General features: G+C 49.8%; 1 protein-coding gene across 2 annotated transcripts in view; it reads left to right on the plus strand.

Annotated features, from left to right (window-relative positions):
• Positions 1 to 11,464: 11,464 nt before the first annotated feature.
• Positions 11,465 to 26,841, plus strand: part of COL27A1 (collagen type XXVII alpha 1 chain) — a 217,981-nt gene continuing 202,604 nt past the window's right edge. For both annotated transcript variants that reach the window (XM_009476232.2, XM_087753107.1), the window contains exon 1: positions 11,465 to 11,487. The gene's annotated coding sequence lies outside the window, so the exon portion shown is untranslated. The remainder of the gene's footprint in view (positions 11,488 to 26,841) is intronic.

Here is a 26,841-nt window from a genome sequence, read left to right on the forward strand (position 1 = left end):
TCTTTTTTTAATAATGCAAACAGATGGAGGTCTTTAAGTTCTCCCCCCTGTAAGGCCATTTCTCCAGTCCTTCAATCATTTTTGTAGCTCTTTTCAGCACTCTCCAACACCCTCTCTTAAATGCAGACACCTGAACTGGATGTAAAATTCCCGAAGCAGTTTCCCCAGTCCCATAAAAAGGTAAAATCCTCTCCCAGCTCCTACTCACCATTTCCCTTCTCACGCACCCAAGAATCTCAATCGGTCCTTTGGCTCAAACATCGCGCATCGCCAGGAAGCTCCCACCGAGCTGGTGCTGCACTACAACCCCACCTCGAGTCCTTGCAGAGAACTAAACCAGCCCAAAGCACCCCCTTTGCTAAGGCTGGAGCTCCTTCTTCCTTCCTAGGTGTTCCTCACTGAACTGCTCTGATTTCACATGTATTCAGGCCATAATAGTGTCTTTTGGTCTCTTGCTGTAAATGGATGGTTTGCGAAATGCTGAATACTGACCTATAACCTGGGAAAAGGGAGATTTTTTTGCATCAGATGTTACAATTTCCCTGTTGTCCCTTTTCTCCTGTTCTCTGTCATCACCACTCCTGGGTTTTGGTGCTCAAGGGTGGCAGACATCCATCCATGGCTGGGCTCAAGCCTGAAGACACTTGCAGAGCAGAGGATTGAGCCAGCTGGCCACAGCTGGGTCACGTCCAGGTGCTACGTGAGCTGACATTGCTGTGAACGTGTGCTGGGCAGCACGGTGACAGCGGTGGGGAGCACGGCTGGCAGCCAGCGCGGCCCCAAGCTCATGCCATTTCCCTGGGCAGGTTTCAAAAGAGATCAGCACTGGTAAAAGGGAGAGATTTTCGGCATGGGCATCTGGTGTGGCCAAGCTCTTCTGAGCAACGCAGCTGCCAGCAGAGCTTCTGGGAGCTGAAATATCTGAAACTCTTCTCCCTTTCTTTTCCTTTCCCAGTTCAGCATTGCAGCTATAGTGTATACACACACTTTTCCATCTGGGAACAACTATCCATCAGCATCCTCTGGGCTGCAAGCAGCATGGTCACTTATAGGCAGTATCACGGGACAGTTTTAAAGAAATCTAAATAACATGCTGGAAAAAAATGCTTCTTGCTGGAGAGCTGCTAACAATTCCCTCCTCTTTAACCAGCAGGTGATTTCTCTGTGGCAAACACCGCTTTTGTGGGAGGAGGATGTTTTTTCCACTGGGAAATAGCTAAATTCTCGGGAAGCGATGCGAGGCTTGGCCTGCATCCATCCCCCTGATGTGGACGGCCGCGGGGTGAGCAGGGGGAGGCAGGCGGAGAAGGCAGCAGCCGACCGCTGCATGTCAGTGTTGCTCCACGCAGCGCACACAGCTGGGCAACATCTGCCTCCCGCGCTGGAGAGAATCTGCTCTCACCTAAAGCACTGCGTTATTGGGGGGATTGGGGCTCTGAGGACGACGTGACAGCACCTCCCAGACAGAGGGACAGGCCTGTGTGTGTGGCACAACTGGTCAACGGTGCCCACCTCCTACTGAGGGCTCAAGGGGTGGGAATTGCATCCCTGGTCCAGGAGAAGGTGTCTGGCTGGCAAGCCAGGGGAGCATGGCCCTGGGCTGCAGGGACACATCTCACCCCGCTCCTGAGCCCCATGCAAAGCACAGAACCCCTCAAAATCCCGCCACGGGGTCCAGCTCCGCATGGTTGCAAGGATAAAGGATAACCTAATATTCCCGCTCCTGGTTTCTATAGGGGCTGGGTTCAGAAGTCAAAGCCAGTGTAGCCCCGGGCAGGCGTGCTCCAGACATTACCCTTGTTCCCAGTGCTGTGCTGGTGTAACCCCACCAAACAGCAGCGCCAGGACCTGTGGGCCCGCTGCTGGGCTCCCCAGTGTAGCAGCCTCCCTGCACGGCTCAGCCGATGCCCAGGGCAGAAGGGATGTCATGCAGAGCATCCCACTGGGACTGTGCATGGCTGCCCATGAAACCCCGCCAGTAATGCAGAAGAGAGACAAAATCCCTACATGATGAATAATTATTGCCAGTTAGTGATGTGGGGTACTCAAACCTCCACACCAGCCTCACACAGCTCTTGCTGAATTCAATAATAACTCATGCTTTTGACTTCCCCCCCATCCCCTCCAGGTCCTATTGGAGAAGAAATCTATAATTTGGGGCCCGGATTTTCCTTCTATTGCCTTGGTAACATATTTCCTTGTTGTGTCCATCACCTCAAAGAATTATATGTTAAAGGTGTGAGGAGAAAGGTGAAAAGCGGCGTGGCCGCCAGAGGAAACCCATTGTCCTGGGAATCCAATGTGCTTCCCACCTGCAGACTCACGTCTATGATTAACCACACAGGTGGCCAGGGCGGACCCATGGTTTCATGAAAAGGGAAACAAAAGATAAGCATTTTGCTCTGATTTAGTGGAATAACAGTACTGATGGTGCCTCATGAAAGGGTAGACGGGGAGCTGGATTTATGTTGTGGAAACTCAGCTGTCCAGAAGTGAACAAAGCTCTTGTTGACTTTGGGGGCAGAGGAGGGCGTTGAATTCAAAGGCTGCAGATTTGTTGGCTGCATGCCCAAGTCCTACAAACAGCCAGGAGGGCTTGTCCAGGTGTTTCACCAGGCATGAAGTGAGTCAGTTCAGCTCAGGAGATGTCCTCTCCCTCCATTTAGAAAATCCAACATTGGGCTCTGAAGGGGAAGCCATCCTCTAGACCAGCAACGCTTCTCCATGCTTCTTGTCCCCGTCTCCAATAAAGGAGGGGGTGGGACACTTCCCAGCCTTAGGGGGAGGTCCTGAGGATTGATTCATCAAATCTCGCAGTGGTAGCATTTCCCCAGCATCTGCCCCCACGAGATCTCTGGTGCCTGCAGACCCGGCAGGTGAGATCAGCCCCACTGCATCCCCGGGAGCAGCCTGGACGGTGCGAGACAGCAGCCACCACACCAGGAACATTGGCAAAGGGACAAGGACATGGATTCATGGGAATGACCAGGAGCTACCAGCTAAATAGCTTTGGGCTTTTTCATGTGTAAATTTAGTTCTAGCATTAGAGTTTGTTATACGGCATCATTTGTTGCAGAGAAAGCACAGCAGTCGGCAGAGACATTGCCCTAGAGAGAAAGTGTCGTGATGCCCCATCACGCTCTCAGCCACATGGGCTGTGCTAGAAGAGGGTTAATCATCTCTTTTTTTTCTTTCGAACTCATTTGCTACTGCAGTATCCACAAAACGCCGCTGTGCTCCAGGGAGATGACAGGCCAAATCCTGGCTCACTTCAGGCCTGAACACAACAGGGAGCAATCAAGCTCGAGCTGTGAAGCCAGCAGTGATTCGTGACCCTGGTCTGGTCGGCCCAAGAGGCTCCGTGACCCGCTGGGGAGGTGCCGGGGCAGATTACTCACACCACAAGTATGAGCAAGCGGGGAAGGACGGCCGCGCAGGGCTGCATCGCAGAGCTGGAGGCTGAAGGCAGAGACATGGAAAGTCCACGGAGATGCTGGGAGAGCCCCTCAGCCTGTGCAGGGCCCCATGCATTGCCCAGTGCTGGCACCACCCAGCATCCCAAAACCTTGTGAGCAACTGCATGATGGGCAAGACCGCAGAAAATTAAGCCCTGGGTATGTAGTCCTGCAAGGCTTCCTCACCCGGACCCTCGGTGAGCTTGACTTGCGTGAATCCTGCAAACCTCAGCTTTGCAGCTAGGGATTAACTTGCAGACTGCCTTGCGGGCACTAGGGTGCACACAGGAGGCCCCAGCCTGACAGCTACTGGAGGACCGGAGTCGTTTTGAGGATCAGACCCGTATTTTGGCTGCAGCTTGGCTCACTGCACTCTCTAAGCTGGACCTGAGCTTCCCCTCCCCAGCTTTGTACTACATGGGTGTTTCTGTGCAGCCAAGAGATTTGCTCGGAGACTCTAAGATAAACTTGGGAAATATTCTCTCAGCCAGGAAGTTATATAAAGTGCATTCCCTATGATGCACGGTTTCTCTGTCAGCACCGTCGTGCCTATGCAAGGAATATCCATGGTGATGGTGCCCACAGCATCTCGCCTGTATCGCCTGCAAATAGCAGAAATGCAGCTCTGATTTAAATAGGTGCAGGTGCTTAGAAAAACCACTTAAACAGAGTCATTATTCTGTTGGACAACACAAGCGTGGCAAAATGAAAACATCAAAAGATCACAGCCATTTCACAGAAACAACATGTTAGGGACAGAAAGAGAAACACATTGCTCTTACCGAGTCACAACATCCTCTTCCCAAACTTTTGGAATGAGTTATTTTGAGTTTTTCCATTTTGAAACAATTTTTAATATCTAATTTTAGACTATAAAATAAATCATCAGGAAAACAAAAATGTATTAAATTATTAAATGTGTTTGACCAAGCACAAAATATTCTTTCCAGCCTAACTCTCACAGAGAATTTTGAAACTTTCCAATGTCTCTCCTGGCTGGAAGAAAAGTCCTCGCCAGATCGCGGATACCCAACCTGTCTGTCCACAGCAGACACAGAGAAGGTGTATGAACCCAGCCAACAGAGCATTGCATTGAAACCCTCTGGCTCTGCTACCGAGACTTCATCCTGAGGAGACTGAGACGTGATAAAATTCACCCTTGTTATGAGAATCAGCACAGGCCGCTTGAGTTATTTTATTCTTCAGGGCTGCTGAAGCACTGAGGTCTTGGATGGGTGGTAGCACAAGGGTCATCATCAGCTTTTCACCTGGAGAGGGGATCCTGGCTCCAAAGTGACTTTTATTGCTATAAAACATCTCCAGTACCTTGTGCTTGAAGCAAAACCTCCTAAAATGTGGATTCTTCCTGACGCTGTCCCAAATTTCCTCTGACTTCAGAAAGTCGTTCAATCTGGATGCCCAGCCACACGGTGAGCCGGGCTGGAGGGGAGAGAAGGGGATGCTGTTTCCAGAGATTGAGTGGGTGCTGTGAATCTGCCAGGGGGTAGGCTTAGCCCCCTTTTCCAACCAAAACGTTCATCAAGGTCACTACCGTGAAGAGCGGTCCCGCAATGCCGAGAACCTCGGCTTCATGGACAGGTAGCAAAACTGCACACCTTTGCGCAGTAAAAAGTGCATGGCTGGTATTCCCAACATTTTTCCACTGTTATTATTATTTACTTTGTTGCATCCACATAATTAGGGCTTGCAAGGAAAAATGTGGAAAAGGATCCCATCCCAGCATAGGCATAGGAAGTACATCAGGAATATATACAGGCATATGGTTTTAAAGCTAACTTAGCTGCCAGCCCGGCGGAGCATGCGTATGGCTGAGCCACCAACGAAGGGGAGCAGAAAGGCAGCTCGTGTGTCTGGTGACCCCCTTTGGCCACGAGAGCCACGAAAACAAGACGGTATCTGAAAATTTGCTGCTGCTCTGTTTTTCTACCATGCCAAGGAGTGCACGGCACCTTCTCCTGCCTCGGCCCTTCCCCATGTCTTTCAGCCACATGCAAGGCAAGAGCAGCCCTGGCTTATACAGGGGACTTGTTATTGAACACCCTGAGCGTAAGGCATGTTACGAGTTATTTGATTATTACGCTGAAGTGGTTGAGGGACTCGAGACATCGAGCTGGGGATGGTTGAGCCATCCCAAAGGGAAGAAGGGAAGTGGGGCTTCCTCTTTTTACAACCAGGGCTTTGTCTTTCTGCTTAATGCAAACACCAGGCTCTGCCATTCCCCTGGATCTGAGGCTCCCGGGTGGGTCACAAGCTCAGATATTCACTGCCCGAAGAACAGCAGCATCCTTCTCCAGCATACAGAGCCAAAGAGAAATCCCTCCTTTCTGCAATAACAGGCTCCTTCAAGCCCCTTGCAGTACATCTATTCATTAATTCACCCAGAGCCACAATCTAGCCACATGTTTCTGAGCAAATCCAACCTCCCCTGTTAACAGTCAGCATTTACAGCACTCCCTTATATATTTTCCTCTGCTACGGACAGGATCGCATGTTGTTTCCCAGCTCTTTTGGAGTGGTCTCCCCGTGGTTACCTTCTCCTCCTCTGCCTTCCCCAGCTGCTCCTACCCCGCTGCTTCTGTCCCCATCCCCTGCAAGGAGCCCTGCAGGCGACAGGCACCAGCCAAACAGCTCTACCTTTTTTTCCTCAGCCCCAGAAGCAGAAACTTTTGTTGTTAAACCTCTTGGAAAAAAAATGACTGAATAAACGCCATAGGAGGAGAAGTTCCATTTCAAGATCTAAGCAAAGTCAGGACAAATTATACAGACCGGCAGGAGAGGGTTACTGTCCCCAAAGGGCAAGTGAAGGGCGGAAGACAGGGGAACACAAAGGGAAATGCTTCATTAACTCCTCCTGAGGTTATCTGCTCAGTTTAAAAGCTAATGCCTCCTCTGAAACGGTACAATGCATCAGCTTGCAGCCCAGTTCATTACACAGCTATTCCGTGCAGGCACACTTCTACTGGGGCCTTTCTTAGGGCTGTCTTTGACCAGAGCCACCTGCCACCACCGAGCCAAGCTAATGATCTGCCCCTCTGCTATTCTTTTCATGTTTTCTGAAATCACCCAGCTTTATGATCCTCTTCTCCATTATCCAGGAATAGATCTGAAACTAAGTGGCTGCGGTCTATGGGGGGATATTGTTCTTGCACTTCCCCGAGTCCTTGAGGACTTTCAGCTAGACTGAGCTGTTCGGATGAGCACACCGATAAGTCTCGGCATGGCAGCATTGGAGAGGAGTGGGTTTTATGGGAACTGAGATGCTCCAGGGAATAAAACCCCCTGGACAGAGTCCCCTGGAGCTGCCAGTGGCCTCCCTCTTTGACGAGGACATGGCTGCACAACATCTCTCCCACTTGGCTTTACCCAGCGGGCACCAAATATCCCGGCACAGGCTTTTGTTACGGCTCCAGGCACCTCATCCTGCAGGGTCCTGTCGCAGTGCCCGTTTCTTCCTTGTCTCTCAGACAGCTGTTTACATTTTTGTTTTGTGTGAATAATCTCAAATATGAAGGCTTTGCTTTGCTTTTCACCCCATTAGATAATATTAATTACTGCAGGGAGCCAAGTAGCTTGGAAAAAGGGGAGGAAAAAAACCACTCTGGAAAAGTTGCAGGCCTTGCAAGTATTTAAAGGGCCATCTGCATCTCCTCCAAAACTGTAAAGACAAATGAGAGCAGCAGTAGCGCATATTTATTCAGTAGACATCATGGCAACATTTCTGCTCCTGTCTCAGCCAAGAATTAGCACCAAAAATGTAAGGCTTGCTATTCTTCAAATGCTCCTCTCCGTTGGGAATGTAGCAGAGAGGTTGTTTGGATGCATGAAGGGACCCGACCTCTGGAAGGAGTCACCTGGATTTTTGGGTCAAATGCCAGCTCGGCCCTCTGCCTCCTCCCTCCACGTGCATCTCATCTGGTGACTTCCCCTTTAGAGATGCTGCACGTCTTCTCCTAGAAGGTTTTCCAGCAATGTTACGGGTTGGCTGGCCATCGGAAAGATACTTGACTCAAGTGAACTAGCAGTATCCTCCGGTGCATAGGGATGCAAGCAGAAATGCAGATTTCTGATCCTTACCTACTGCCCCATATGCACGGATTCCCCTCTGTGCATCTCTCATTGGGGATTTAGGTACCATCCCCAAGAGAAATATCTCTTCACTTCACATCTGGACACAAATATTGGTTAGGCATAATAAGGAAAGACTGAAATCCATTTTAACATGTGCAGTGAGACAAGCTGTTGAAGAACAATAATAAATAACAATAAGTTTATTAATAATTCATCCGTTTCAAGCAAATATCTTCTCCAGGCAGTCATTCCTGCCTACTGCCTCTCTTTGATATTAAGCAGGGCTTCTTAGGGCTGTCCCTGACTTTTCGTTTGGGTACCAGCCAGCAAAGCTTCCAGGTGGATGATGCTGATTTACAGCCCATCTACGTTTGCTGCTATATTTACACTGGGTTGGGGTTTTTTTTGTGAATTACCTTTCAGGATAGTCATCAGTTTTGAAATATAGGAAGGAAACAGCAGCAGCTGGAGGAAACCTAAAGTGAAATTCAGTCACAAATCTTGTATATTAATTCCTGTTCCATCCCTCTCCTTCCCCAGCACTTGCCTTGGGAAGTCATGCCTGTTACTGGCATGCTTTTCGCCAGAGATATTATATTGCTATAAATGTCAGACATTTGAAGAAGAATACTATCTATTAGCATGTAAAAGAGTATTATTGTCTGCAAGTTACTAGGTTCAAAGGCGGCATTGTGCTTGGCAAATTGCTGTCTGCAGCTCCCAGCAAACACATCTCCTAGTACCCTGCTCCTGGAGCTGATGGCACACGGTGTGTGGAGACAGAGGTTCTCATCCAGCCGCAAGCACAGTGCTCAACAAAGGGAGAAAATTAGGTAGGAAAACTGTACAAATGTCTTCAATACCTTTTTGTTATTCTTTTAAGTTACTACTAACTTTCCCTTTTAAAGTAATCTTGGCTTCTAGATCTTTCCTTCTACTCCTATACTGAAATGATATGAAAACAAGAGAGACCTTCAAAACGTGCCCTAAATCATCTGCTGCAAAGGGAGAGCTCTGCTCGGTCCCTGGGAAGGAGCCAGTTTGAACCATCTGAGCATCTGGCTGTCGACTGGAGGGGCATGGTGCTCTCACACCCCAGATGTGCTCCTTCTGACAGGTGGTAGATCCTTTCTAGCTGCTTCCCCAGCAGCGACTTGTAGCTGCTTTCCATTCCCAGCCCCTCGCAGGACAGCGGGGTGGGGTAAGGCAGAGCTCGGGGTGTTGCTGTTATACTGCAGAGTGCGGGCAACATGGCTGCACCTTTGAACTTGGGTTGAAATGGCATCTTGGCACGCTCTGGAGTGCCACGTATAACTAGTGCTCAACTCCTACAGCCTTGCAGCAGCCAGCTCAAAGCATTTATTAAAGAAGTGTGAGTCATGCTTTGTCTTGCAGAGGAGAATCCATTTTCCTGGTCCTGTAACTCCGCAAGATCTCAGCTCCACAGGCATGTCTGCTCCTGGGCCACCCGACTCTCCCTGTCCCTTCCCGCAGCCCCGCTCCTCCTCGGCTCCCATCTGCTTCTTCCCACTTGACTCATTCGATGGAGGGAGTTGTATTTGTGGGTGTTGTGCCTACACTTTAGATTTGAAATTTAACTATAAGATGCATGAATTGAAGCTAAAATCCTTGCTGTGTGAAGTGTGATAGTAAGCACCCAGCACCCAGGGTGGCAGCTGGATGTCTCAGGTAGGAGCAGATGGCCCAGGAGAAATCACAGGGTTTGCTGCCAACTCTGGCCATGCTTCTGTGGGAAACAAATAATTGTGGGGAAGGACATATGGATGGGTACAAAACTATATGCAACGCCTATACTCAGTGATCTACCCAAAAAATCACAGCAGCACAGACACCCCATGGAGCTGCGCTGGCCCCTCTCTGCACCTCGCAGCAAAGCACGTGAATTTGGGCAGAGCACGGTTTCAACGCGGGCAGCGAAGCTTGTGCCCGTGAGCATCGGGATTAGAAAAGAGCAATAACCACAGCGCCTTTGCAGCAATAGGCTCTGATGCAGAGGAACTGAACCGGCTTTGAGGCAGGGATTTGGGGGAAGCCAACGCAGAGCAGGTGGTTAGAAACTACGTTAACAACCCCGTTAACAAGCACTGCAGATTAGACCCAACAACGGCTCATCAGCATTCAGTCCAAAGGCCACAGGCTGCAAAGGGAAGAGAATAGAGGAAGAACAAGAAGGAGGGGAGATGAAAAGAAAGCAGAGATGGGAATTGGTTTTAATAATATTGTTTCCTAATTACAGCATGGCACAGAGAGCAGATGCAGTCTGCTTTGACGTTTACAATTCAACAAAGGACGTGCCAAAAACACGGCGAGCAAACTGCTAACACGAGGGAGGCAGCAGCAGCACCTGCAGCGGCAGCGGTGGTGCAGCACGGGGGGAGCGGGCGTCCAAGCATCCAGCTTGGGGCTGATGTCACCCTGTATCGCTGCTGCCCAGCACCCTGCTGGGGTTTCTTTTGAAGCTACAAAAAGCAATTTAAGGGCTTTTCCTGACCTCGGTCAGGAGGTGTGTTGGTGAGGTTTGCAGGGAAGGGGAAGCACCTTCCTCAGAGCAACAGGTATATAGGGTGAGGGATGGCACACGCAGCACCTGGTGTGGAGAGGCACATTTCTCCAGCAGCTCCGTGCGCTGGGAGTGGGAATGTCTCTTCAACCATGGCAGATCCATCCTCCCAGCACAGCAGGAACATGTTGCTTTCCTTATTACATCCTGAAACATTTATGATGGGAATTCAGTAGCATTATCCCAATATAAGAAACCAAAACGACTTATTGCACAACCCAGCAGCACAGCTGGGGCTGTGGGACAGATCCTTGAGCCTGCCCCTCGCCCTAACTGCTGCCCCACAGGAAACCGGGCGAGGATGGATATGTATGGGGTCGGTCCACACCGTCCCCAGCCCAGGGCCCATGTCTCTGAGCAGTGTGTGTGTAGGAAGAAGACTTCAGACTCCTGAAAAACTTTCCTGCAGCTTGGCACGGCATCTGTAAGTCCCTTACACTCATTCGAGCTGTGCACAGAAATCCACAGGATGAGGAACACTAATGCATGTTTTGGTCCCAGTCCAAAATAAACGCCGGCTATAATAACCCTCATGGGAAAGCTAAACAGAGGACCCCTTTGTTAGGGACAACTCAGCACGTTACGCTTCATTTGGGCCAACAGCACTTCCAGCACGAGGCTCGGGGCACCATCTGCTTGATGTGGGCAAGGTGGGCTGAGGCCAGAAACCAGAGAAAAAGGGGGATCTCGGGACAGGGAGCTTCGGATGATGCCTCTTGTGTCTCCCTGGCCCATAAAGACTCAAAAAAAGCTTGGAAGAAGAAGGACTGGCAGGTATGTTGGGCCCATTAAGGCCTCTGCTGGAGGTAATGGTTTCTAATGGGGCAGGGAGCAGCGGTGGTGTCTCCTGTCCCACTCTCCTTTTGTGTATGAAGGGGTCCTGCTTCAGGATCCTCTCTCTCTGGCTGGTTCCTGTTTGGTTCCCTTCAAAAATAGCAATAGAGGAACAGCAGCATCGGATGAAACCTTGTGGCTCTCTGCTGAGGCCGGCACAAGCTCTGGTCATTTGTGGAAGCTTCTATACTGGTGTAAACATGACGGAGTGACGCAGGGGAAGGTCTGCCCTGACCTGAAGGGGACAGGAGGGAGGGATGGCCTGCAGGCTCCTGCATCAGCTCCAGCAAGAGTCAACGGATGCAAGGTGGTAACAGAGACCTGTGGCCCATGTCCCGCACCTGGCAGAGGTGCTGATGAGTGGGACCAGCCCCAGCAGGACATCGTCTGGCTGATGGGAAGGGGCTGTGCTGGCTGGGGTGGGAGGGACTCCAGGAGGCAGGGAGATATCTCCACCACGAGCATGGGCTGCTCTCCTCTCTGAGGTGTGTGCCAGGTAAAGGATGTCCTTGCTGTCCCAGCTGCCAGGTAAGGCCATGCAGTTGGGGTGAATGAGCTCTGCAGGTTGCGGGAAATGGCTGTGTTTGGGGGAGTATGGTGCAGGGGCTGGTGGGGTGAGGAAAGGCTGCTGTCCCCAACCTGGGGGATGCGGTAACACGTCTCCTTTGGTGGCTTCACTGAGCACAGGCTACTTAGGAGGTGACCACCAACATGAAACAGCAGGCTGGCCCTGAGTGTTTCATCCCAGTGCCTGGTGTGCTGAGGCAGGGATAACCCTGGGTGCTCGAGGTACCTGCCTGGGTTAGCTGTGTTTTGCTGCCTGAAACCCAGGAGGGTACCTGGGGGGTTTAATTGCTGTGTAAAGTCAGAAACAGCCTTTCTGGAGCGGGTTCCCAGCAGTGGCAGCTTAGGGACTTCTGGGGAGTGGTCCCTGGCTTCTGCCCACCCTAAGTGTGCAGACGAAGGTGGTGGTGGTCCTGGGGGCCAGCTGGCCTAGGAGCCAATATGGATGCCAGTACCCCATGTAACTGTAACTATCGTGTAACCGTCTGTCTGCTATGCGTTGGACTCAGATTTGCTGGGAAAAGCCTTGTTGACTTAAAAAGAGACAAAAGGAGGGGGCACGAAGCACGGAGGGAGTGACTGTGATGGGCCTGTGGCTTGAGCTCCTGCAAAGTTAATGTTGCTCCCCCACTCATGGGTGAGGTTCCTGGTGCTCTCAAAGTGGAAACCCAGATACGTTTCAATCCCACAGGGGAAAAGCAGGAGAGATTTATTTTTCTGACAGCTCACTTATGATGTACAGTCATCTGGCAAAGCAATTTTTTTTTTCCCCTCTTATTTATGAGGGCCAAGGGAGTGCAGTGCTGCAGAGGAGCAGTTATTTGCAGCTAGGGTGCCGTCATTGCTGCTGGCAATTGCTGCTGATGGGGGGGTCCTGCTTCTCACCCTGCGGCCCTGGTAGCTCAGGGAGGAGAGAGGCTTCCGCAGCAGGCAGGGAGTTCAGAGTCATGAGACGCTGCTGTCTTCATTGGCGCATGTGAAAATTGCATTGGCTCCTCAATGGTATTTAGACTGCTAAATTGTGTTGTTCAATACCAAAGCTGTGGCTCAAAAAAGATGTAATGCTTTCATCGGCTTAGGGGGAAAAGTGTGGAGCAGAGAGGGGTTACTGCTGTTTTCTAGCAGACGTGGCTGCAGGTGGCTCTTCATCGGACGGAGCTGGCATGTAACAGGCCAGCTGCAAAGAGCCATAGGAAATCTGTCTGTAGCTCCAGGGTGTGAATGGTGCATGTGAGGATTGGGGCTCAGGCCCCGAACCTGCAGCTTCCCAGCAGCTGATTTGAGCAGCAGAGCAGCATTAGGTGTCCGCAGATGTGTTGTACTCCTTGGTGGCTCTTGGGAAAGAGGAGTTTTGGTTCCTTTATGCTTGTAAAATGCTCTGCTAGCCTAGAAAGGAAGCATTAGAGATGTGCAAATAATTAATTGCTAATTAGTTGGGAGATTATTCACAGGATACAGCCAGAGGCTAAGCAGTTCCTGCAGAGGCCGTGCAGAGTGCTGTTATCTGTGCAGGGTCTGCGTGGTGGGTGCTGCAAAGTTGCCATCCCCAAAGCAGCAGAAGGTGCAGCAATAGGAAATAGCTGAGAGGAAAAAAAGAGGTGCTTTGGGAGCTGGAAGGGAGACCAGATGGTACTGGGAACGAGGGGATGACAGGGTGCCCTTTGGGTGGATGAGAGCAGTCAGAAATGGGATCAAAGCCTCTGTCATGGGCATCCTGAATCGGCTTTCCCAAGGGGGGCATTAAACAGAGCCCCTGTGGATGCTGCAACAGAGGGAAGAGTGGGGGCTTTTCAGGGGAGAACCGAAGCTGTGTGTGATGATTAGAGGTGAATTGTCACCAGCTGAGTTGAGCTGGAGGTGGGATTTAACACACCTGTTTCTGGGTGGTCAGCGAGGTGTGTCCCGGGGAGGTGGGCTCCTCCAGCAGCCCTGCTCCAGCCATTGCCTCCCCGCAGCGGGGCTGTCTCTGGGATTGCCTGGGGTAAGCGTGGGGGCATTTTTTGCTGTATAAACTGGTATGGGGGTGGCCTGGCTGGGGTGAGACTGGGGAGATGTGCACTGGTTCCAGTATGGACACTTCCCCCAACAACAGCAGGGTAGCCAGGGGCTGGGGCTCACAGGCACGGGGTGGGGAAGGGGGCAGAGGTGCAGCCAGGTGGTTAGAGCACCCTCCTGCCCCGGCCGAGGGATTTGCTACGGGCTTATAGGGAGCTTGCTTCCCCCATGGCAATGCCCATCCCTGTTTTACACCTCTGAGACTGGGTCGGTGGTTGGGGGTGCCACTAAGGGTAGCGATGGTTTCTCTGTCACCTTCACCAGTCTCTGTTACCTGTACCTCTGCACTCATTAACATGCAAGGTTTCCCCAGTTTGCTTTATTTATAAAAATCCTTGCTGTTGAATGAGCCATCAGACATCAAGTTGAATTGACAGCAAATTGGTGGTGAAGATGCAAACTTGAGGCATTCCCAAACTTCCTTTTCCCCTCTACCCGCCATGCTGGCCCCTCGGCACTGCTGGCTGCGGGGCTGCCCCATGCTGGGGGCTGAGCAATGCTTTTCCACCGGTTATTTTAAACCCCTGTGGCTCCTGGCCTGGTTCTTGGTGGAGAAGGATGGAGGGGATGGCCAAGGTCCCAGGCAGCAGCTGACATGGCTCCTGTTTAACAGAAATCACCTTCCAGATGGGCTTTTGGCTCTGGTTTAACTACGCCAGTCCTGAAAACATATACCAGTGAAACATGCCCAGCTCTTGCTTTTTCAAGCTGTTTGGTTGCCCTCTGAGGACAGCAGTTGCTTGGGTCTTGAGGAATGTCCTCAGTGACTGAAACAGCAATACAAGGTATTGCATGAATGCAGAAAGGGTTAATGCACTTGGGTTGAGGTTGAGTTGAGGCTGAAGCTGCTCACCTCAGTCCAAACCAGGAGATCTTCCTGCTGGGAGCAGACTGATGCAGCTTCTTCAGCGTCAACGTGGGAAAGCGATAAGGGGAGGCCCTCTTCCCGTCCAGCTCATGATCTGCAGTAATGAGAACTTGGCCTCAGTCTGCTCTCTGGGCTGAGAGCGAAGGCAGGAATTAAAGCATCTGGGCCCTGGGCAGCTCGTGCGTTTGGGTGGTCCTGCCCCGGCGGGGAGTGCGTGCTGGCAGTGCTGAGCCTCCACCCTGCTCCAGCGTGAACGTGGATGAGGAGGGAGTGGGGATTTTGCAGTGCAATAAGGGCCCTGACGGGTGGGCTGAGCCAGTGGGGACCAAGTCCTCCGGCTGGAGGGTGGCACCTGGGGGGAGCTGGGAGCAGTGCCCCGTGCAGCTGGTGAGTAGCTCATGCCACTGCTCCCCGGGGCTGGCTGGTCCCCAGCAGACATACCTGCTTTGTTGGCTTTTTTTGTTTTGGTTTGCTTTGTAGAAGTTCAGTTTGCTGGTTTTCTAGTGAGGCTCTTTAGCTGTGGTGGGTGTAAATCTCGGGAAGGTCCCTGCAGACCCAGGAGAAATGTGTCCCTCCAGGAGCTGCCTTCCCGTGGTGCAGCATCAGCTCAGCTGGGGGTGGCGGTGGCTCCTGAAAGCTGCCGCATCCCTGGCAGGGGATGCAAGGAACCAATTAATGTCAGTTGGTTTTTTATTTGTTCCCAGCTCTGGCTGACATCTCTGGATGATAACTAAGGGTGTAAAGAGGTCCTGCCCATTGCCTCCTGCCTGTACGGGTAAAAGAGTGCCAAGCCTGGGTGGTGCCTGGGGCATGCTGAAGCCCAATTAATGTGCTCAGAGAGGTTTAGAGAATGAAGCTCCAGTCTCAACATGTACATGATTGATCATGGTGTCTTGTTTGGTTGACCCATGGGTGAAGCTCAGAAAAGAGCCACCTGTGTCCTCCTGTTGGATCTCAGTGCTGCGTATGCAGGAGAGGAGCTGCTGGGGGGATCTGTATCTCTCCATAGGTAGGTGCCTGCTGCCGTGTAGTTTGTTAAGGCACATCACGTGCATCTCTTCAGGCCTGTTACCTCTCCTCCTGCACGATCAGAGAAGACAGTGCCCAGATCTGGGGAGCAAAACACCCCAAGGGGGCTGGACCAGAGTCCCCAGCCGTAACAGCAGGAGATGTTGTTTAGGGAGATCGTTTTAAGGAAATCGGATGTGAACTGATCTTCTCTCTCAGCAAACTGCCAGTGGGTTTCTCTAACTCGCAAAAGGTGTGCGGCATCCACCAGCAGATGAGGCACACGCAGGTTTTCTGTGTGCTTTTACCCTGTGTGCTGGAGATGGCAGCAGAGCACTCCTGGCTCCTGTGCATCTCTGGTGTTTAAATGCGCTTTTTCTCTCTTTGTGTCCAAGACTGCTAGAAAGTTGGAGTATTGATGGCTTTTTAAAGTGCTTGGTGTGTTTGTGATTGCCGGTCAAAATATGGATCGGCTCGTATGTCTTAACCATTCATCAAATTGTGTTTCCATTGATTTTCCTGGGATTGTTGTTTTTCTGAAATTCCAAGTCTAATGGAAGATCTCAAAGCCGGAGGCAGCTATTAAATCATCCAGTCTTACCTACCGTACAACACAGGCTGTGCAGCTCTGTCCTTTGGGCTCTGTACCAAGCTGGTATTTGATTAAAGCAGACTTCTCTGTGTTTGCCTAGAGGCTGTGTTATTTTGGGGAAGGGACAGCTACCTGGTGACTTCCCTCCTGGGGCTGGTATGTTTGTGTCTCACACTAAATTGTGACTGTAACTGGAACGTGCAGCCTTTGTTGGTTTTAATGCTGTGTTTCTGGGTTGGGTTGGTGGGAGCTCACAGCAGATGCTTGAGTGAAAATCTTCTGGCCCTTAATGGTGGCAGGAACGAAGGGGTCAGGTGTGGAACATCCTCAGGGATGTGCAGGACCTCCCTGAAGGTCGTCCAGCTTGGTGGTGTGACTGTGTAAGTCCAAACACGTCCTGCTTCATCTGCTTGGGTCGTTAGGTTCCCAGAGTGATTATAGGTTTCTAGAGAAAGTTGAGGGGCGCAATGAGCTGCAGGTAGATGCATAGACTTGCTTCAAAGCCTTGCAAACAAGAGCATTGGCAGGATGTGGTCTCCATGTGATTTGCCCTACCTCAGCGGGTGTTCGGAGGTATAAATACAGGTATTTAAGTAGCAAAACATCATGAGGTTGTGCCAAGGGAGGGCTGGCTGCAAATGTGCCTGTTCTCACGTGGTTTCTCTAAACACCTGCTGTTGGCCACTGCTGGAGACAGGACGCTGAATTACAGACATCTTTGGTCCAGCCCCATGTGTTAGCTTTTGAGACTGTTGCAGTGAACGATTGCAGTTGCAAGCTGGCAGCCTGTCTGGCCCAACACTGGGGAGGGAAAACATCCCCTGGCAGCATCTATAAATTTGAGGCGACATATTTGATACAATGCACTGACTGCAGTGGTGTATCATCTAGGAGGTGAGGAACTGGGCTCAGGAGGCCCAAGACTCAATGGACCCTGTGCCTATCATCTCCTGTAGGGATGCATTTAACTCACTTCTAGGTAGTGATGTGAATTAAACTATCTGCCTAAATGACAGATCTGGGGGAGTCTAACAGCCGCCGACATTATCCGTCTCCCACCCTAGTACACTTACGCTGCTGAGTGAAGAGAACAGTCCGATAAAAGATGAAGTGTCTTTGTAACTTGAAATGATAAAAGTGAAAACAAGTAATCTTTTTGTGGCACAGCTTTCATTTTTGGTTTGAAAGGATCCAGTGTTTCATAGGACTTATGTGGAGGGACAAGAATAACTTTTTGGTTTAGTTCTTGGCAAAAGCAGAGTTTGTTTTGATTGTGTTTTTTTTTATTTTAAAACAAACTTTTAAATATTTTTTGGCTTGAGTTTTTGTTGGAAATCCAATCCCCTTACACACAGATTTTTTAATTGCTTCTACAAAAAACAGCATTGAGTGGAAGAATGTTGTTCTGAGCTGCAGAACGTGTACAGCTCGGCACAGCCGACTTCAGCCGTCGATCTGCGCACCGCTTCGAAGCGGTCCGAGATGGTAACTCGGGAAAATGAATTGATGTCAGTAGGTCTGAATGCATGATGTGGAGACCTGTGCTTCCAGCCTGGGGGGGGAAATGGTGAAATCTGCGGCAAGGTCTCGCTTGAGCTGCACCACAAGAGGGCAACCCGAGGCCACAAATGCTCTGCTCAAGCCTGGGAGAAGCTGGTAGGAGCACCGGGGAAGGAGGACATGCTGGGAGAGGTAGCCAGCACCTCCCTGGAGCAGAGCAGGACCTGCCGGAGGACAGGGTGGCTGTGGCACCCTGAGTTGTGGGTGGCCGCACGACTGCATGCAGCAGTGCCAATTGCAGGTGGTTTTCTCAATGGGGAGCAATTTGTTGGCATTTGTTAAATTCCTGCCGGATGCTTCTCTGGTTTGTGGATCAGGGCAGAGGTTGCTGCTATCAGTCCAGGTTAGTGCTATGGGACTCTGCCCCGTTAATTAATGTCTGCCAACATCCAAAGCAGAAAAGTGGCTGAAATTAAAGGTGCAAAATGCATTTCCTAGCAGAACTGACGCAGGTGCTGTTGCTGCAGGTCTTGGAGGAGGCTTGAGGTTTCTGTGCAGCCGAGACATTTTACCCTGCCCCTGCAGAACAGCCAAGAAGGCTCCAGCCCGTATGCAGAAGGCAGTGATACAGGGCCCCTGGCCAGCCTGCAGCCCACCTTGCCCAAATCCCATTGCAGCAATGGAAAATGCAATTAGGTATTTGGTAAAAGCCCTCCCTGCAAAGGGTGGCCGAACGCCGAAGCGAGGCCTGGGGACGTGGTGGAGCATTGCAGGCTGTTTGATGCTGCGCAGAGCCAGATGCTGTACCCTGCTGTCCTGGTGGCATCTGCTGCTTCATGGCACCCTCCTCCTGCACTTGGAGGGCAGGGGATACAACGTGAATGCAGCAGAATATCAAGCTGAAATTGGGAGTAGAGAAATAATTCCCAGCTCACCACTGGCAATGTGAGTGGAAATGACCCTGTGGAACCAGACAATGGTTTTAAACTTCTCTGATGCTGGAAACATCAGTCTGGAAATGGGTGGAGTAAGCTGAAAATGCCTTAAAACTGGTTTAAAATGGCTGGATTTTCAAAAGGGAGTTTGGAAAAAAGCATGTCCACTTGCAGAAGGATGAGTGATCCCTGCCTGACAGCCACGCTCCTGCTGGAAAGGGAATTCCCTACCGGGAGGCGATTGCTGCCCGGCAGCCCCGGTCATGTTGGGCTGAGCCGTGCTGGGAGGCTGTGCCAAGGCTGCCGTGTTCGCGACCTGACTCAGAACAAGGGCTCGTTTAAACAGTAGCAGGAGCTCAATTAAAATGGAGACACTCTAAATTTAACAGTACGTAATGGCAGGAAAAACAACCTGCGATGAGTTAAAGAACTGACTCAGGCCAGCGAAGGCCAGTCCTGAAATAGAGCTCGAATGGGGCTTGTTGAAAATGCTTCCATCAGAACAGTTTCCTGATGGAGAATTTGGCATTTCTACTCAAAGAAATCTTTCAAGAAAAGCATCTGCTTCTGTGGAAAATTTCATCTTTTTGGGTTGGAAAAATGGAGCATGTGAAAACTGAAATCTTTCAGTCCAGCGATGTGTCGTGCCAGTTTTCAGGCAGACTCCACCTCTGTGTTGAGCTTCACTTCTCATTCCTGTGGTCCCCCACTCGTCTTTACAGGAGGGGAACCCCCTCTAATTATTAAATCCACTCCTCCCCATCTCCCAGCTTTTTTTAGCAACTGCCATACACACGGTTAAAGCCTCCCCCTCGGTGGGGAGGACTGTAGGGTCAGCTTTTGGAGCAGTATTTGTGGCAGCTCCCCTGGGACACCAAATGCTCTCCACTGCCTCCACACCCTGTCCCTTCTGACATGGGCTTCTGGGAAACCCATCTCCATCCCATGCTGATGTTTTGTGCGTCCTGGGAGGTGCCTGTGACTGGACAGCCAGGAAAGACAACTCATCCTACCGGGCTTATTTGTGACTTTCCTGAATTATTTTGCAGCAAATGGTTTGTTCTCCAGGTGTTTCTGTATTTCCTTGCTGTCTCCTTCCTCGTTTCTATTCCTGTCCCTGAGCACCCAACTCCTTATGGAAATCTAAGATATCAGATGGAGAAGTTGCCTACCCAGGTCCATGCAACAGGGTCAGAGCTAGTCCTAGGACCTGTTTGTGGACTCAGGATGTGTTGCCCTGTAAAGCAAGCATTGTTGGACGGACTTTATTGTGCCTTCCTTCAGCAGCAGTGAGAACTTACTCTTCAAAACGGAACGTGTGGGAGGCAGCAACATTACTGGGTGACACCAGGGTGACACATGAGTTTGGGTGTTGAGGATGGCTCAGAAGAGGCCTCTGCATTATGAGTAATAACCCTTCCAGTTATAGTGCCTAGGATAAACATGATGAAAGGGAAGGAGATCAGTGTGCAGGTGTTAGATGGAAATAAGCAGTTTAAAGCACATAAATGGTCTAAAAACTGTTAATTGTGCAACTGTCCTCCATAGCAGGCCTCATTGCCCCACTACTGAAAGCTGAGGCTGCTTCTGGAGGCAAGGCATTGAGCTCCAGCAGTGCACCGGTGTTTGCTGTGTTTGGCAGGTCCTGTGTTTCCCAAGCTATCTTCTACTGGTATGTTGAGCTGGAAAAAACATAGTGCATGGTGTGTTTTGTTTTTAATGGCAGTTCTGCTTCTGTATTCAACTGGGCCCAAGAAGAGGAAGCAGTCTTAAAGGTGTTAGAGGCCCGGGGGACAGTCTGGGTGTCGGAGCAGTGTTGGTGTGAGGTTTGGGCAGGGTAGGGTTGGTTTGCTTTTCTGCCACGATTCTCCCTGTCTGTACAAAAGAACAGACCGTAAAAAGGAGATGCACCTAGCCCTGGATGAGACCTGCAGAGGAGATGCTGGGTGGTTTTGAGTTCTCATTCCAGTTATCTGTGTCCTTTCTGCCCATTTTTCCCCTCCCAGTCATCGACGGGGGTAGATGATGCTCATCTGATGGTGCTAGGATGTGCCATGTGCCTAAGACTATGCAGTGCTTTGAGGTCCTTAGGCAGAAGGACTTGCAGAAATGTTGAAAAGAAATAATCATATGGCGGGATAGTCATCATAATCTGCAATAACCCAGATCTGAAACAATCTGATACAGAAGTGCTTCTATCCACTTTTTAAACATTACCTTCAACACTTTTCCAAGGCTGGAAAAGCTACAGGGCGCTTGCAAAAAAGATACTTACGTTCACGCTTAAGTGCCCAGACTTGAAAGTAGTGGGGGAAAATGTCTTAAATACTATGTTTTCCTCAGACCACATCGGCAGCGAGCTGGCGGAGGCTCTCTGCAGTCAGCAGAGGGAGTGCCTCACGTTTGTGTCCCATCACCTGGAGAGCTGTGCTGAGAGAACTGCTTTAATTCCTAGCAGCCCTATGCATGCAAAAAAGCCTCATAGAAAGGGGGTTTTGTGCGTGTATGTGGTTCTTTGAGGCCTGGGCATTGTCATGAGATGGGCTCACTGCTGATGTGAGCGAGGGGCTGGGCTGAAAACCTGCTTGGACCCTGGGATGAATGTGTTTTCCCCACGTGAACTTTATGAAAGGACTTCTCAGTCCATTTAAGAAAACAAAAAAGTGTTAGGAGCAGAGGCTTGGCCAAAGCTTGGGGTCCCGGTGTGGAGACTGGAGGGAACAGAAAAGCCTCAGTGGAGAGCATTTTCTAAAAAAACAACCCAGGTACAGGCCAGGCTTGTGTTTCTGTGCTAGCACGGGGTCTATTTACCAACCTTCCTCTGCCCATAGAGAAGCAGAGAGGTGTTTTAAAGAGAAAATAGGAGAGAGCCTGCTGTCCCAAGAGCTGGTGTGTCCTGTTTTCTGGTGTCTCGGGCTATAAAGGCCTGTTAAAGCACAGGCAGGGCGCTGCAGACTGACAGATGTATTGTTTAACATCAAGGCCGTGTGACAGTGCCGGCTCCAGGGCAGGAGCAGCAATGATGGAGAGCCCTGCGTGCAGCTCCCCTCTGTCCCCATGGGATGCTCCGTGCCCCTTTGCAGGAGACGAGGTCTCACACAGGCCCCATGGGCCTTCCCTCTCCTCCCCCCAGTGTGGGCCTGGGTCTGTATTATGACAAAGCCATTCAATCAATTGTATTTACGTGCCAGGTTTCCCCATAGCTCTTGGGAATAGGTGTGCTATTGTCAGAGGCAGCCTGTTCTCTTCTCAGTGGCCGAAGCATCTCCTAACACCGGGGAACTATTGATTCTTCCTCTGCCGCCAGGATTTTTGAGAAATGAAACGGAGACAGAAGGTACCAGCTTAACAAACTGGTATTGTCCCAGTTGACTTTATTTGCCTCTGCTTCTTGCAGCCTCAGGGCACTGATTCCCCCACCCCACACCCTGAGCAAGGCGGTCCTGAGGTCAGGCTCTGTCATGCTGGGGGCCATGCTCCCCTTGACAGTCTGCAGCATACAAAGGGCTGATGAGAAAGGGATTCAATCCAGTGTACTGGCATTTGTGTGTGGTGGTTGTATTAAAAGTACTTGCTGTCAGCCTAGCTGTCATTTATAATTGGCTTTTATTTTCCTGTGTGCCTCCTGGCAACAGCAGCTCTTCCCAGGCTGCTAGCAGGGTGCTGGGTCTGGGAAGGCTGCTCAGTGCCTGAGAGGTACGTGAAAATGGTCAGAATTGGCTCAGGAAGGGTAACGTGGCCCCTTCTGCCTGTCTTTAGGTTGCCTGAGCATCCCACCAGAAGCATTTCCCTCCACAAACTCGCTGTCAAGCACTGGCAAAGGCCATCTGTGTTACGGCTGGGTGGCTTTTGATTTACTGGGGAAAGTGCATCACGTTTGGGGTGGGCAAGTTTGCAGTCACTTGGTTATGGCGCAGTAACCAAGTTATCATGCAAGCACTTGGTTATTTGGGGGAAGGTGGAGGAAGGCTGGGTTTCGCTGTGGTGCTGCCTGGCCGTGCTCACCAAAGGAGCACCAGAGAAGAGTGCTCAACATAATGCATTTAGGCCTGGAATTAGCTTTTATCATTATGGTATTCTTATGCATCACAGTTACATAAAAAGCAGCAAAATGTGTGGAGAATAGGTGAGTTCAGAGCATATTTATAGTAACAATACTGTACAACGCAGACGGGGTTGGAAGAACCTCTTGCAGTTGCAATCTCAAATGCTAAAAGCAGAGACCCCCTTGGCTCAGGCCAGTGAGCAGTGCATGGGGGTGAATTTGCACCTCGGAGGTGGCTTGCCCAGGTGAGTGCCACTGATCTGCACAGCGAGAGTTACACCAGCTGGGCCAGCCACAGCTTCTCTGTTTTGAGGAGACACACTAAGTTTTGGGATATCCTAAGGTACAAATCTTCTACAAGTTCTGAGTTGCTGTAAAGAACCTTTTTATTTTTTTAACCTTACCCCTAATCCTGGAGCACCTAAAGTTGCAAACACTTGAAAGTCATACCAAGATTTCCTTGAAATAATCCCCATAAGCATTTGAGATGTCACTGTTGTGTAGTCTGTGTATCCTAGACATTACTAGTTCCACCTGATTGCATTGTTGTGTTTGCAAATAGAATAATCTAATGACCTAATTTCTGAAGGAGGCCTGTTATTTATTAACTGTGATGTAAATTGTACCAGCATCAGAATAAAGAACATCAGGGGTTTGAATTTCTGCTATTTTTAAAGATCCAAATCTCTAGGGCAATTAATCATTTTTCTGACATATTGAATTCAGTCATGTGTTATAGCAACAAAACTTCATATGGGCAGTTTATGATGCAACATTAACTTGTCAGCAAGAAGGACAATTCATGGCTGTCTATGAGTAGCAAGTGGCAGGCATTTGGACAACTGTCCGATAGTTTTGCAAGTATCAGCAAATTTTGTTGGCAAAGCCTATGTAGGCAGAGCATAGTATGTGCTTTTGCTCATATATATTAAAAAAAACCAACAAAAAATATAATCCCCTGCCAGGAGTTTCCACTTATTTTCCATAACAAGAGCTGGAGGGTCTGTAAAAGCTGGCCTCATAAAAAGAAATTGCATCGGATGAATTTTTCCTTTAGAAGGAAGATGGAAGAAATTTTAGTTTGTTTGGATGCATGCTTCTTCCTTAGTTTATCAGCTACGTTAGTGCCATCTTCCCAAACTGTAGTTTGTCACCTACGTTAGAGCAGCAAGGAGGGCTCTCGCTTAGAGACAGGGACTGTGTGAGCAAAGCGATGGTGCCTGCCATTGAAGCGTACAACGATAAGGGCATGGGAGCACCAAGAACAACAGAACAAACTGCGTTTTTCAGAAAAAGCAATGGCCTTGGCACACCAGAAGCCCGGCTGTTGTTGGGGGGCAGGGGGAGGAGTTGAGATATTGGAGGAAAAAGCTGCAAAAGCTTTGAAGGAGGAGAGGGGTACGCTTTGCTGTTGTTTATGGTGGAGCTCTGAAGGGTCCTTGAGAGTGCGGGGAAGCGGCTTTGCTTTGGTGCAGTAGAGAGAATGACAAGATAAATGCAAAAGGAGGAATTACACAGGGGAAAGGCAAATAGATCAAGTGAAATTTTTACGGTACTGTTCCAGGCAGATACACGCTGAAGCAAGACTGTCTGCCAAGGCCAGAGGAAAGGCGGCTGCAGCAATCTGACTATGAGCTAACACGTGGACCTGAATGGGGATTTTGGCAGGGTGGAGACAGGGATTTCGGCAGGGTGGGGGAATACAAGAGGCCATGTTCTTGGAGTGGTAAACCCTGCGCAGTTATTGTGCTTGAGTCTGGTCTGGGAGCAGGGAGCAAGCTGAGTGAGTTGAAGCAATGGCTGGGTTATTGGCAGGAGGGATGGGAAGGTGGTGGTTCACAGCAAAGACATGTTGGGGAGGCTTTCTAGGGTGGTGGGGAGAGAGATGAAGAATTTTAACTGGAATAAGGCTGGGTTGAAGACTATGTATACACCAGAGGACATAGGTGGGAAATGAGTGGTAGGTGAAGTAGCATGAAATTGTTTATGTTCCACAAGGCAAGAAGATACTAAGGATTAAATGTTGAGGTAGGTGATTATGAACTGCTCTTCTGCTCATAAGTGGGTTTAGACTGAGCCTTAATACAGGATTGAGATGATGAACTAGGGAAAGTGTGGGGGTAGTGCTGGCCTTCACCCAGCCACACACAGACCAGGCTGAAAACGCCCAACCTCACAGCACGCTCTCCCCGTCCGTCAGCGGGGGATTTGGTGCACAGTGGAAAAAGCAATGCTCCAGAAGCCCACTGTCAGTGGGTAGTGGGGTCTTCAAAACACAGCTGGAAAAGAAAGCATAAATGCAGAGGCTATATAATGCAGGGAGGCTATATAATGCAGATGCACACACAGTGTCATGTGCACAGCGTGGCTCTGCGGCGTTTCTCCAGCGCTCCAAAGTACCTTTGTGGCCCAGGAGGAGGCTGGACTCTGCAAGGCTGCTTCTGCATGAATGGTTGCGGTTTGAACGGGATACGTGGGCCGTATGTATGGCATGTCCTGGCTGCTCCTCCCTGACCACAGATCACACCCTTTTTCCTGCTAAGGGATGCTGGCCTCATTCTTCTAGTTGGGAGCAGAGAGACTTAAACTACTTAGGTTTAAGCTGGATAAAAGAAGCTTCTATAGCAGCAACTTATGATGGAAAGCATAAGTTACATGCCATTTGGGGATGGGAACATATGGCCTCCAGTATCTTCACATACCTCCCAGAACACAGTAATTTTTGTCTTGTTTGTCTCACATCAGTTGATTGCTGTAATGTGTTGAAGACTGACTTATGAAGGACACAGACACAAATTATCCCAATCAAAGGCAACAGAGGGAGTATAATAAGAGATCAGCTCGGCTGAGTTGGGAGCTGCTCAGTGCCCTGAGACTCAAAAAGGAAAGACAAAAAAAAGTAGAAACTAGATCAAACGAATAGGCATGCCTCCAAAAAATAGTAGAAGGAAAAATCATTGTGAATGAGACCAAACAGGCAGCTATCCTATGCCTACTGCAGAGGGAAGCTAATGTTAAAAGATGCGAGAACATTGCATGACTTCAGCATGTCCATCCAAACCTGCACAACTGCAGTTTGCTGTTTCAGTTAATGCTCTGTGGGCATTGATGATGGTATGGGCTCACACTAGAGGTACTTAAATAATTGGCTGGGATAAAATTCACCCTGAAGTACCCAGAATAGTGCCAAAGAGGTTTTTGAGCACCAGTTTGTTCTTGGCTCTCTTCAAGGACTCCTGGGGATGAGTGAGGTTACACAGAACTGAAAGGGCAAACCTAGTACTTGGCTTTCAAAAGTGGAGGGGGCGGGGGGGGGGAAGAAACTAGGAACTACAGAGCAGAGGAGCTTACCTCTGGTGTCTGGAATAAGGCAGTGGCTTGTGACTGCCTAGGGGATAACAAGGCCTTGTAAAAAATACAATGCCTTAAATCAAGCAAGTTTGCTTCAGCGATGTAGCAGGAGGGATGGGGATGGATGTTATGGATGGGGAGGAACAGTAGATGATGATGATGTAGGTAAGGTTTTTGATGTTTTAGTTCTTGATGTTCTTTTATACAAACCAGAAAAACATGGCGTAGATTGTAATTTGGCAAGGTATATATCAGTAATTCATTTCAGTTACTAATTACTCTCAGGGAATATCACCAAGCTGGAGGTGTGAAGAACCTCTTAGGTTCCCAAGAGGTCAAGAACAGTGCAGTGCCGCTTTGTGCTGGTTTTAGGACCACTTTATAGCTGCATTAATAAGCTGCATGATAGGATAGGACATAGTCTTATTAGAGTTGCAGGTAACAGCAAGGTGGAAAGGCTTCAAACATACTGGAAGATGGGATTCAGCTTGATCTTGAGAGAATCCCTCCTAGAGGAGAAAGAAACCCTGCATGTTTCTCTAAAAACAAGAGTGAATATACGTGGGAACAGTCCACTGCATAATTGCAGGATGGAAGAATTTGCCACTGCAATCCTGTGGAAAATAATCCAACATTTCTGTGAATCACAAACTAAGCACAAGTGAAAAATATCACGCTATTGTGAAAGGGGGAGGGGGTAGATTAAGCACCATACAGGGACACATATACCAGAGCACTGTTTCTGTGAAGCTGCCTTCAACTCTACATGCTTGGGCAAGGCTTCTGTAGAAGACTGACCCAACTTTGAACTTGCGCTGAAGGAAAATGGGGCAAGATAAGTCAGTTGTGGGGCAAACAAAGAGAATGATGAGAGGTGTTGGCTTTGCCAGAAGGTCCCCAGAAACTGCCAAGAGATGGGAGGGGAGATAAAGGGGAGGTACCACATTCAAAATTGGGAAGAGTT

This window comes from Nipponia nippon, unplaced genomic scaffold (genome assembly GCF_047370975.1).
Source record: "Nipponia nippon isolate SJK-2023a ecotype South Korea unplaced genomic scaffold, ASM4737097v1 scaffold_16, whole genome shotgun sequence".
Classification (NCBI taxonomy): domain Eukaryota; kingdom Metazoa; phylum Chordata; class Aves; order Pelecaniformes; family Threskiornithidae; genus Nipponia; species Nipponia nippon.